At 33.1% G+C, this 11998-nt stretch overlaps 1 pseudogene; it reads left to right on the forward strand.

The window, feature by feature from the left end:
- The first annotated feature begins 10593 nt into the window (after positions 1-10593).
- Positions 10594-11420, forward strand: LOC101044722 (histone-binding protein RBBP4 pseudogene; annotated as a pseudogene).
- The last annotated feature ends 578 nt before the right edge of the window (positions 11421-11998 follow it).

Raw genomic sequence — 11998 nt, forward strand, 5'->3', positions numbered from 1 at the left:
ACATTGATACTCATCAATGACAGACTGGATAAAGGAATTGTGGTATGTATATACCATGAAATACTATGCAGCCATAAAAAGTAAGGAGATTAGGTCCTTTCCAGGGACATGGATGGAGCTGGAAGCCATTAACCTCAGGAAACTAACACAGGAACAGAAAACAAAACATCTCATGTTCTCACTTGTAAGTGGAAGCTGAATGGTGATACACATGAACACATGGTGGAAACAACACTCAATGGGGCTCGTCATTTCAAGGGCAGGGGGAGGGAGAGCATCAGGAAGAAAAGCTACTGAATTCTGGGTTCAATACCTAGTGATGGGATAATTTGTGCAGCAAACCATCATGGCACACATTTATCGATGTAACAAACATGATGGCACATGTACCCCTGAACTTCAAGTAAAAGTTGAAGGAAAAAAATAAAATAAAATTATTGCATTAGAAAAGAAGAAAGGTCTATAATCGAATACCTGAATCTCTCCTTAAGAAGAGATTTTGTTAAATAATTAAGACAAAAGTATATCTGAAATTTATAGAACAAAGAAAATAATAAAAATTAAAATGGCTGAAACAAAAAGACATAATAGCCAAAATTAACAAAGTCAAAATTTTTTTAAATACCCACAAAATCGATAACTATCTATCGATACTGATTAAGAGAAAAAGAGAGATACCACAAGTTAGCAATATCAAGAATAAAATCTGAAAAATGACTATTCTTTTGATATTAAAAAGATAATAAGTGAATATTATTTTTAAAAACTGTATTCCCCCAAGTGGTGTGACTACTTCAACCGAATAGAACATACTCTTACAGAAGTAACTTATAAAATCTGACACATGATGAAATATAAAATCTGAGTATCCCAGTTTCTATTCAAGAAATTGAATTAGCTATAAAGCATGGTCATACAAAGAAAACTTCAGGCCCACATGATTTCACTGGTGAATTCTAACAAACATGATTTGAATATTGTATTAGTCTGTTCCCATGCTGCTCATAAAAATATATGTGAGACTGTGTAATTTATAAAGAAGAAAAGTTTTAATGGACTCACAGTTTCACATGGCTGGAGAGGTCTCACAATCATGGCTGATGGCAGTGAATGAGGAGTCATGTCTTACATGGTGGCAGGCAAAAGAGCTTGTGCATGGAAACTCTCCCATATATAAAACTCATCAGATATTGTGAGAGTTACTCACTACCATGAGAACAGTATGGGGGAAACACACCCATGATTCAGTTTTCTTCACTTGGCCCCACCCTTGACATGTGGAGACTGTTACAATTCAAGAAGAGATTTGGGTGGGACACATCTGAACCATATCAAATAAATATCGGTAATAGTACAGAGATTCTTCTCAAGATATACAATGAAGAAATACACCAAATGCATTATATGAGAGCTACATGACTTGAAACCAAAATCTAACAGATATTAAAATCAAAGAAAATTTCACACCAATACCCCTTCTGAATGTAGATGAAAAAATACTTAACACGTTAGCCAAAATATCCAATAAAAAATTGAAAAGACAATAAACTATTAAGGCAAAATTGGTTTAAAATGTGAAAATCTGCTCTCTTAAGGCATACTACGAACAGAATTAAAAGAATAAAGCATAAGGTCATTTTGGTAAACCTAGGAAAAGAATTTGTTAAGATGCAGTACACAACTAGGGTAACTCAGCCGGTTGCAAATACATAAAGGCTTCCTTCAACTGATAAAGACGTGCATGAAAAATGTATAGCCAACATAATAATTAATAATTAATAGATACCCATAAAGGAAGCATAAAAGTTGTCAATAAACATTAGAAAAAAGTTCAACATTATTTTTTAGGAGGCAAATAAAAAATAAACCCACAATGAGTGCTCGCATCCATCAGAAAGACAGAAAATAAAAACAGACTAACATCACCAAATATTGACAAGGATGTGCAGCAATTGATACTCTCATACATCATTGGTGAAAAGAAAACAAACTAAAGCAAAACAAATAAAAATTTTTATTCCACGTCACAGTCATTCCACCTGTAGTTATTTAACCAAAAGAATTTGAAATATCTCTCCTCAAAAAAGCCTTTACAAGAATGTTCCTCACATCCGTATTCAATATATAAACAAACCTGGAGGCACTTCAGGTGGCCATCAACAGAAAAATGGCTATTAACTGTGAAATATTCTTACATTGGAATAGAAAAGAACTATTGATATGTGCAACAAACAAGATCAATTTGAAAAGCTGTTATGATGAGTGCTCTATTAACTAAAAGTATGATGTGCTGCATGTGAATATACAAGTAGAATAAAGGTCCAGAAATAGACTCAAGTACATATAGAAATGTATCATATAGTGTATGATAAAGGTGGCATTTCAAGTTACCAAGACAACGAAGGACATCTTAATAAATTGTTCAGGGACAATTGGTTAACCATTCAGAAAAAGATAAAATTAGATCCATACTTCACTACCATATTCAAGAAATTAACTACAAATGGGTTACAGAGCTAAATGTAGAAAAAAATGTAGCAATACAACTTGTGGAAGAAAATACCTGTGAATTCCTACTTAATCTCAATTTAAGCAAAAGATTTTCCAGTTAAATTTCAAAAGTCAGATAAATAAAATATCAATAACTTTACTTACAAATGACAGCAAATGACCACTCAAAAGACAACTGCAATAAATAAGAGAAATATTTGCACTACATGCTACAAATGTTACTAATAATATAAAGAACTTTCAAAAATTAGCAACACTAGACAAAAAATAATTGGAAATTCAGAGAAAGATACATACAGAAAACAGATTAAAGGTATGTAACTGGACTCTTAAACACATGTAATGATACTTATTCTCACTTATAATTAAAGAAAAGCAAATTAAAACATCATTAAGATAACACTTATCGTCTATCATATTGGTCAAAATGAAAAAGAGTGACCTCGTATTATCTGGTATGGCTATAAGTAAACTGACACTAGAATACATTGCCATTGGCAAGACAAAGCTGGAACCATTCTAACAGAAAATTTTTCAATAAAATAATTCAATTAATTCATTACTTATTTATAAAAGTCAATTATTTTGGCTTTTATATCTAATATCATAATTATATTCAGTCAAGTTTTTAAAAGTGCATTTGGCTGAATGTTTAATGAAGATAACTTTCAAAGATGTTTAAATTTTGCTTCCTATTTGATCAAGTTTTTATAAAGTTATATTTTTAGCATAAGAAGATTCAACTCTAACAGATAATAATTTGCATGCATATTTATTTCATAAATTCCATCATTCTTAGGTCAATAACAAATTCCATTTGTGAAAGGATATACTCATTCTTAGTAAATCACCTGGCTTTACATGAATGCTGTAAGAACATGTACTTAAAATATTTCTTTAAGTACTTTAACTTGGTTTTAAATTCACTGCTGTGAATAAAAACCCCGTTTGTATGTGAGCAGTTGCTTAACAACTAAGAGTATTTTATGGACATTTCATTTTTAACTAAGCCTTGCATATCTGTTCTACCCCAAAATTACAATTTCAAAATGATCATAATTCAGAATTTGGCCATAAAAGAGTAAGATTGAGTGATTTAAATGCATCAGTATAATCTTTGCTCAATGCAGCATATATTTATAAGGTTTCCTCAGGTTTAAGATGTAAATTACACAATATATTCTCTTTATTTGTAAATTAGCTTCACACGAAAAGAGTTTTATGATTGCTACATATTTGTGACCATCCAGACAGCAATGTAAGGTTAAATTTAAGTTCAAATTTTTAAAATGCAGAAAAATGAATGATTTCATAATCTCTCTTTCTCCTGTCTGTAACATCATAAGAAAAGGACAATTCACATCTCCAAGGGGAAAAATACAATTGAGATGACAGTGATGCTTCAGCCAATAGGACTTGGGCCTTTGACGGCACTTATGCAAGCAGAAGCGCACTAACATTTAATTTGGAATGTAACGATTGCTGAGAGAGAAACACCTCATTTAAGCTGTTAAGTGACTACAGAATGTTGCTGGTAACCAACTGAATGAATGAGTTATAAAGAAATTGGTATTTTTTTAATGTATAAAGCTGTTTCTACAAACTTTTAAAGGTATATATTTCTAAGTATTTTCTGCTCCCTAGAAAGAATTTAATCAACTATTATAGCACAAACCACTTCAATAACTTGTTTTTCATTATTTAGTCTTCACATGTAACAGCCATCTGTTCAATTAAAATTTCAGTCACATAGATACTAGATGTTTTTCTCACAAGTATAAAGTTAGCAAAATACTACTTAGTAATTGCAGTTAGTGTAACAAACCGTGCAACATATTAAAATCACTAAAATGCGTTACAATGTGTTTTATATCTAAGGAGAAGCCGTGACCTATGTGATCAGTTCAGTTACATTTTAAATATCAGGTAATCTTACTGAAATCATTGTGTGTGTGTGTGTGTGTATGTGTGTGTGTGTGTGTGTGTGTGTATTTTTAATTAATGGCTCTAAAATGTTTTTAAACATTTAAAACTCAATTTTGATGGATGGTTTTAATGGTGGGTATGTGGGTAGATGACTATCCAGACTTAATTTAGTTCATCTTTGCACATGGAGAACAGTCATTTCATGCACATATGAGTTTCGAAATATAGGAACAGGAGGATTAATTAAATAGTCATTTCTGAGCTGTAGAAGAAAACTCCAGAACATCTGATATAATTCCCAATTTAAAGTTTCCACCCACTCCAGAATATCTCCAACTAGGGTTTAACAAGCCTGTTTATGAAATCTGCATTATTAATAGGAAGCCATATCTTTCTAGCCAGTCACAGCAGTATTATTGCATAAAATTGAATTTGTTTAAAGCACTGACACAGAATGCCAAATCTCAGTCATACAATATGTAAATACAAGCTGAATTGATTGAATATGTATTATTACAAAGCAGTGAATATATTTAACACTATGGTTATTTTTCAGAATCAGAGTAAATATGACAGGTCCAAATAACTACAAAAATAATCGGATACAGTCCACTTACAGTTATAAGCCATTGAACAATTCATTCTGAAAATGAATATTCAAGGTGTCATTCATAAGAATAACAATAAAATGACTCTGAGGTGGAGGTATATACTACTACGGGTGGAATTATGTTTCCCCCAGATTCATAGGCTGAAGCTCTAACCCCCAGTACCTCAGAATATGATGGTATTTGGAAATTGAGACTTTAGAGAGGTAATTAGTTAAAATGAGATCATTAGGGTGGGGTCTAATCAAATATGACTGATGTATTTATAAGAAAAATATGTTTGGATACAGGTAGAGAAGACAACATGAAGACACAGAAGATGGTTATTTGCAAGTGAAGGAGAGAGGCCCCAGAGGAAATCAACATTGCCAATATCTCGATCTCAGATTTCAACCTCCAGAATTGTGAGAAAATAAATTTCTGTTGTTTCAGACGCCCTGTCCGTAATACTTTGTTATGGCAACTCTAGCAAACAAATACAGCGGCCCGGGAAATCCTCTCTCAGGAGGTAACATTTTAGTCAAAAGCAGAAAAGTTCAGTGGCTTTATAACAGTACAACTAGAGACCTTCATAACTGAGTTAATTTGAGCAGAAGGAAATTATTTGAGGATATAGGCTGAGGACAGATAACATTACTGCCTGCAAGTCACTTTCCCAGGGTCAATGATAAAAGGAATGCACATTTATTATTCATAATTTCCTATCTCCTTTTGCAGAGTACTAATCCAAAACACAAAATTGAATAACTGAAAACTAACCTTCTAGAATTTCCAGCCTCTGAAATCTAATTACAACCAGTGCAGCAGAGATTGAAGTCCCAATCATTGTTGGTTAGAATTTGATCTAGTAGTCAAATTGACACAGTAGTCTCATCTTTAAGCATCTTTTCCAAAAATGAAGACACAAATATTGAAGGACACAAGTACAATGATATTTGTTATACCACTGGGGTCATAGAAAAAAAAATGGAAAAATATTGACTAAAAATAAAAAACATAATACAGAGCTTACAAAAACACATATAAGCTAAATATCCAATAGAAAGAACACCTACTGAGAAATAATTTGTTTTTTTCTTTCTCCTCAGGGCATAATTTTAATTCCTGCTGTATATGATCTATTATAAACTGAAATATGGTCCTTTATAACTTTCAAACTTTTTTCTATGTAATTTTATATTTTGATGGCAGCAACACTGAGAATTAGATATTATCTCTGTTGTAAAACAGCACAATATAATAAGATTAAGAATGATAAAATATGTGATTTCAAAACTAGGGAGGAGATTTTAAAATCACCACTTCCCAGGTAAGTTGGATGATGGAAAGAGATGTTCTCAGATGCTCACCAAATGAAGATTCTACCAATCTCTGTGGAGCAAGAAATAAACTACTGTTGGATGCAAACACGAAGTTTTGGCTTCTCCGTTACAGCACTTTTGCCCTTTCTTGTACGACTAGCATCAAGAGAATTTTATGGTTTGAAATCTAAAACTACACTTCTGGTCTGTCCCTTTGGAATGATTGGAATATTGAAAAATTACAGATCATATCATAATGTAAAGCATTAAATATTCAGTTCTAAATGAAAAGGGAATTCTACAAAAATTGAGATAGGAAGCAAGAGATTCTTAGAGTATAATAGCTGTAATACTTATATTGGAAAAAAAGGAAAGATATAAAGTTCATAAACTAAGTATTCAATTTAAGAACAATATAAAATCAAAGAAAGAAGGAGGAAAATGTAAACATAAAAGCAGAAACAGATGAAATGGAAAGCAAAGAAATAAAAGATCTTATCAACAAAATCATACGCTAGTTCTTCGTGAAGACTAATCATTTGAATGTAGAGCATTAGTAAAGAATCTACTCACAGCGATAACACCATGACTATATTATATAGTTTACAGTTGATATCTATTGGAAGTTTTAAGAAATGAATAAATTCTGTCATATGTAAAATGTTGATTAAATATTTTAAAAGACAAAAAACTACAACTATTTTTACATATCAAGTTTAATGTAACAGTAAGAATCGAGAAAGGCGTTTGTGATGGTTACTTTTATAACTCCAGTGGGTCATAGGTTGCCCATATGTTTGGTCAAACATTATTCTGAGTGTTTCTGTGAGGATAAGTTTTAAGTGAAATTAATACACGTATTTAAACTGGTTGACTGGATGCTAGTGTGTTTCCTGTTGTTTTCACTTGGATGCCTAGACTGTTACAAAGTAAATCCCCATGTCTCTGGTTGCGCTTCCTACTTCTGGGGCTGGGAAACACTCCTTGCATCAAGGGGTCACTTACAAAACAAAGAATCTTTTGGGAAAACGTCCTCTAAAACCTTCTCATGCATAGACAGCTTTCATTTGAGGGTATTTTTTTTCTTCCAAGATGGTGCTACTGTAGTTGAAAGTGCAATATGAAAAGTTATTTTCTTAATTGGACCTAACAATAGGCACAGCTATGTGCCACTGTATTCCATCTGGACTCAATGTATACTCTAACTTAAGAAATAAATAATGCAGAACAAGAAAAAAAGTTTTTAAAATTAAAAAATTAAATAAATAAATTGGTAGACTAAATAAATCAGTTTACCCAACCTAATATTGATGGTTCAGTATTGAAAGCATAGAAAATTATGGGGCAATTGCTTTTATTAAGATAAACACAAAACCATAAATAAAATAATAGAATACCAGTGATGTAAATGCCTATATGTTTTGGTACATGCGCTCACACACACACACACACACACACACACACACACACACACCATGATCAAGTGGAATTATTTCTAGGAATGTAAAAAGATCTAATTAATATTAATTCATGAATATATTTAAAATGACTTTAGTGGGTAGTTAAAAGAATTAGGTGAAATTTAAAGATCAAGTATGAAACAGATACAGAATTATAGGAAAAACTATTTTACTGAATATAAGCTACTTATGAAAACATCTGTAGCAAACATCAGTGGGATAAAATAATTACAAAAATATTATCTTCAAGCAAGAAACAAAACAAAATTACCCATTAATGTGGATTCTACTCCGCAGCAAATTTACTAGAAGTCTTATGTAACTCAACAAAACTAGAAAAAGTAATAAATCATACAAGAATTGCAAAGGAATTATTTTAAATTTTATCATAATTTTCTACAATTATTGGCAATACAAAACACTCAATAAAATCTAAAGACAAAATAAAGCCAAATTAACAAAATTAAAATATATAAAGTCAATATAAAAATCACTATTTTATATTTAGGAAAACTGATTTCAAAATAAAAATTTTAAAAAATGAACTCACAGAAACAGCTGTCCAAGTGACATATAGGAATAAGTCAAATTAATTATATTTAAGATCTTTATAGATAAAATTATGTTTTACAAATATCTAATATAAAAAGAAGACATATATGAGGCCAATAAACATATGAAAAAATGCTCATCATCCCTAGTCATTAAAGCAATGAAAACCAAACCCACATTGAGATACCATCTCATGCCATTTAGAATGGCAATAATTAAAAAATCTGGAAACAACAGATGCTGGAGAGGATTTGGATAAATAGGAACACTTTAACACTGTTGGTGGGAGTGTAAACTAGTTCAACTATTGGGGAAGACATTTTGGTGATTCCTCAAGGACCTAGAAACAGAAATTCCATTTGACCCAGCAATCCCATTACTGGGTTATATATCCAAAAGATTATAAATCATTCTATTATAAAGACATGCATACATATGCTCATTCAGCACTGTTTACAATAGCAAAGGCCTGGAACCAACCCAAATGTCCATCAATGATAGACTGGACAAGGAAAATGTGGCACATATACACCATGGAATACTATGCAGCCATCAAAAACGTTGAGTTTGTGTCCTTTGTAGGGACGTGGATGAAACTGGAAACCATCATTCTCAGCAAACTGACACACGAACAGAAAATTAAATACCAAATATTCTCACTCATAGTCAAGTGTTGAAAAATGAGAACACATGGACACAGGGAGGGGAGCATCATACACTGGGGTCTGTTGTGGGGGAATAGGGGAGGGACAGTGGATATAGGGAGGTTGGGGAGGGATAATGTAGGGAAATATGCCAGATTTAGGTGAAGGGGTGTTGAAGGCAGCAAACCACATTGCCATGTATGTACCTATGCAACAAACCTGCATGATCTGCACATGTACCCCAGAACCTAAAGTGAGTTTAAAAATATATATATGTAGGTTCTGGGATACATGTGCAGGATTGCCCCTATTTATTTCTTAGATCTTTTGATATATATATATATATATCTCAACAAAAAAAGACCTAAGAAATAAATGGGGCAATAAACCAGCTTAGTATATTGGAAGACTCAATATCAAAACAATAATAATAGATCATGATGAGTTTCAAAACTTCCAAAATACAAATTAACACACTAAAGAAATGTAAATGGCACAGAGGTCTCTCCTTTACTTACATATTTATTTATTGCTTCAATTATTTTTCTTTCCAGAGAAATGGCATAACCTTTTGAAATGTCTAGGTTAAGGTTTGTGGTGACAAGAACTCTTTAAGTGTGGAGGATCTCTGAAATTATTCAGAAGTTTTTAAAGCATATTTCATAATTAATTGCTTAAAGATGAATGTGTAGATTTATTTAAGTTGGACTCTGGCAAGGAATGCTCTATTCCAAAGCTAAATATTCACTTTAGATAAATGTAGTGAAATTAGTAAAAATGTAGGGTATTATAAGCTGGCACACCTTAAAAAGTAACCTTCATAAAAAATAACCAAACATACATATTTAATAAAGGAAATTTAGCACAGTAATCTCTTTATTATTTGTTTATTAGCCTATTCAATGTAAATTTCTTTTTACTTTTAATTTAACTTAAAGAGAAATCTAGGGTGATTCCTAGAACTCTATTTACAGGGATGTAACATTTCTGCTTTAATGCTTTATTGACTAGTTGGATATTTTAAGCTTCTATTTCTCTTGCTACTAGCACCAATTAAGCGTTGCAAATATAATTTACTCCTCCTTATTAACATTTATATATACTCTGCAGCCTCCCCGTCCCTCCCACAATGCTCAAGCCCAGGATTTCCCTGGCTCACCTGCCCATCATGGCCAAGAAGGATGTAGCCTTTTACAACGCAGTGGAAGAACATGTGATCAAGGAAGAGTACAAAACATGAAAAAATAACACCTCCTTTCCTTATGATTAGGTGATGATTCATGCTTGGGAGTGGCCCAGCCTAACTGCACAGTGGCTTCCAGATGTAACCAGACAGAAGGGAAATATTTCAGCATTCATCAACTTGTCCCAGGTGCACACACATAAGTTGAACAAAACCACTTTGTGCTGCTTCCTAATGATGATGCTCAGCTTGATGCATCACAGTACAACAGTGAGAAAAGAGAGTGTGGAGGTTGAGGTTCAGTTAGTGAAAAACTGAAACAAAAATCAACACCAAGCTGAAGAACTAAACAGAACCTGATATATTCTCCAATACCTTGTATCATCACAACGAAGACTCTATCTAGTGATGTTCTTGTCTTTGACTACACAAAACCTCCTTCTAAAACAGACCATCTGGAGAGTGAATCCCAGACTTGCATCCCTGTGGACATCAGAAGGAAGGCTGTGGGCTTTTATAGAACCCAAATCTCGGTGGGCACTTATTGCTTCAGATGACCACACCATCTGTCGATGGGACATCAATGCTGTTTCCAAGGAAGGAAAAGTGTCGGACGTAAGAACCATCCTTACAGGGAATACAGCAGTAGTAGAAGAGGCTTCCAGGTGTTTGTTCCATGAGTCTCTGTTTGGGTCAGTTGCTGACGATCAGAAATTTACAATTTCGGATACTCATTCAAACAACAATTCCAAAACAATCTACTCACCTGAGGCTCACAGTGCTGAAGTGAACTGCCTCTCTTTCAGTCATTTTAGTTAGTTCATTTTTGCCACAGGATCAGCTAAGACCATTGCCTTGTAGGATCTGAGAAATCTGAAACTTCAGTTGCATTCTTCTGAATCACATAAGGATGAAATATTCCAGGTTCAGTGTTCACCTCACAATGAGACTATTTTGGCTGCCAGTAGTACTAACCACAGACTGAATGTCTAGGATTTAAGTAAAACTAGAAAGAAACAATCCCTAGAAGATGCAGAATGTAGGCCACCAGAGTTGTTGTCTACTCATGATAGTCACACTGCCAAGTGTCTGATTTCTCCTGGAATCCCAATGAGCCTTGGGTAATTTGTTCTGTATCAGAAGACAGTATCAGGCAAGTGTGGAAAATGATAGAGAACATTTACAATGGTGAAAACCCTGAAGGAAGCATGGATTCAGAAGGGCAAGGATTTTAGATATGTCTGTACTTCTTGTGAGTTCAGACTCCCCCTTTTCTTCTCCTTTCAACATTAATACTGATTTAACACTGGTTTTGAAACACACAGACACACTAACAGCTCTCCATCTATAATAGATACTACCAGTTATGCTATTAGCTTAAACAGGGGGTGTTTTCTATATATTAATGGGTGGACTGGATTCAGGAAATCCAGTCTTACAGCAAAATTTTCTTCAGGAATTTTTTGGTAAAAAATGCAGGACTAAAGTAGCTATAGAAAGGGAAATATTATTTGTGAATTTTTTTCTTATGCTATATCATGTTGAGAAATGCCAAGTTATAATAAAATATATTGTTTGCTAAGAAGAACAATGACAAGGAAAGCCTAGCCAGCCTCCCCAAGTGGAAAACCACTTGGGGCATTCTAAAGCAGCAAGACTATATATATATATATATATATATATATATATATATATATATATATATATCATATACCAGTTAAACATTTCTTTAAGCACAGGGTAAGTGACAATGCCATCATGACTCCCTCATGGAGAATACGTTCTGGTTTGTCCATGATCAGTGGTAAGCAGG

Source organism: Saimiri boliviensis, chromosome 18 (genome assembly GCF_048565385.1).
Source record: "Saimiri boliviensis isolate mSaiBol1 chromosome 18, mSaiBol1.pri, whole genome shotgun sequence".
Lineage (NCBI taxonomy): Eukaryota > Metazoa > Chordata > Mammalia > Primates > Cebidae > Saimiri > Saimiri boliviensis.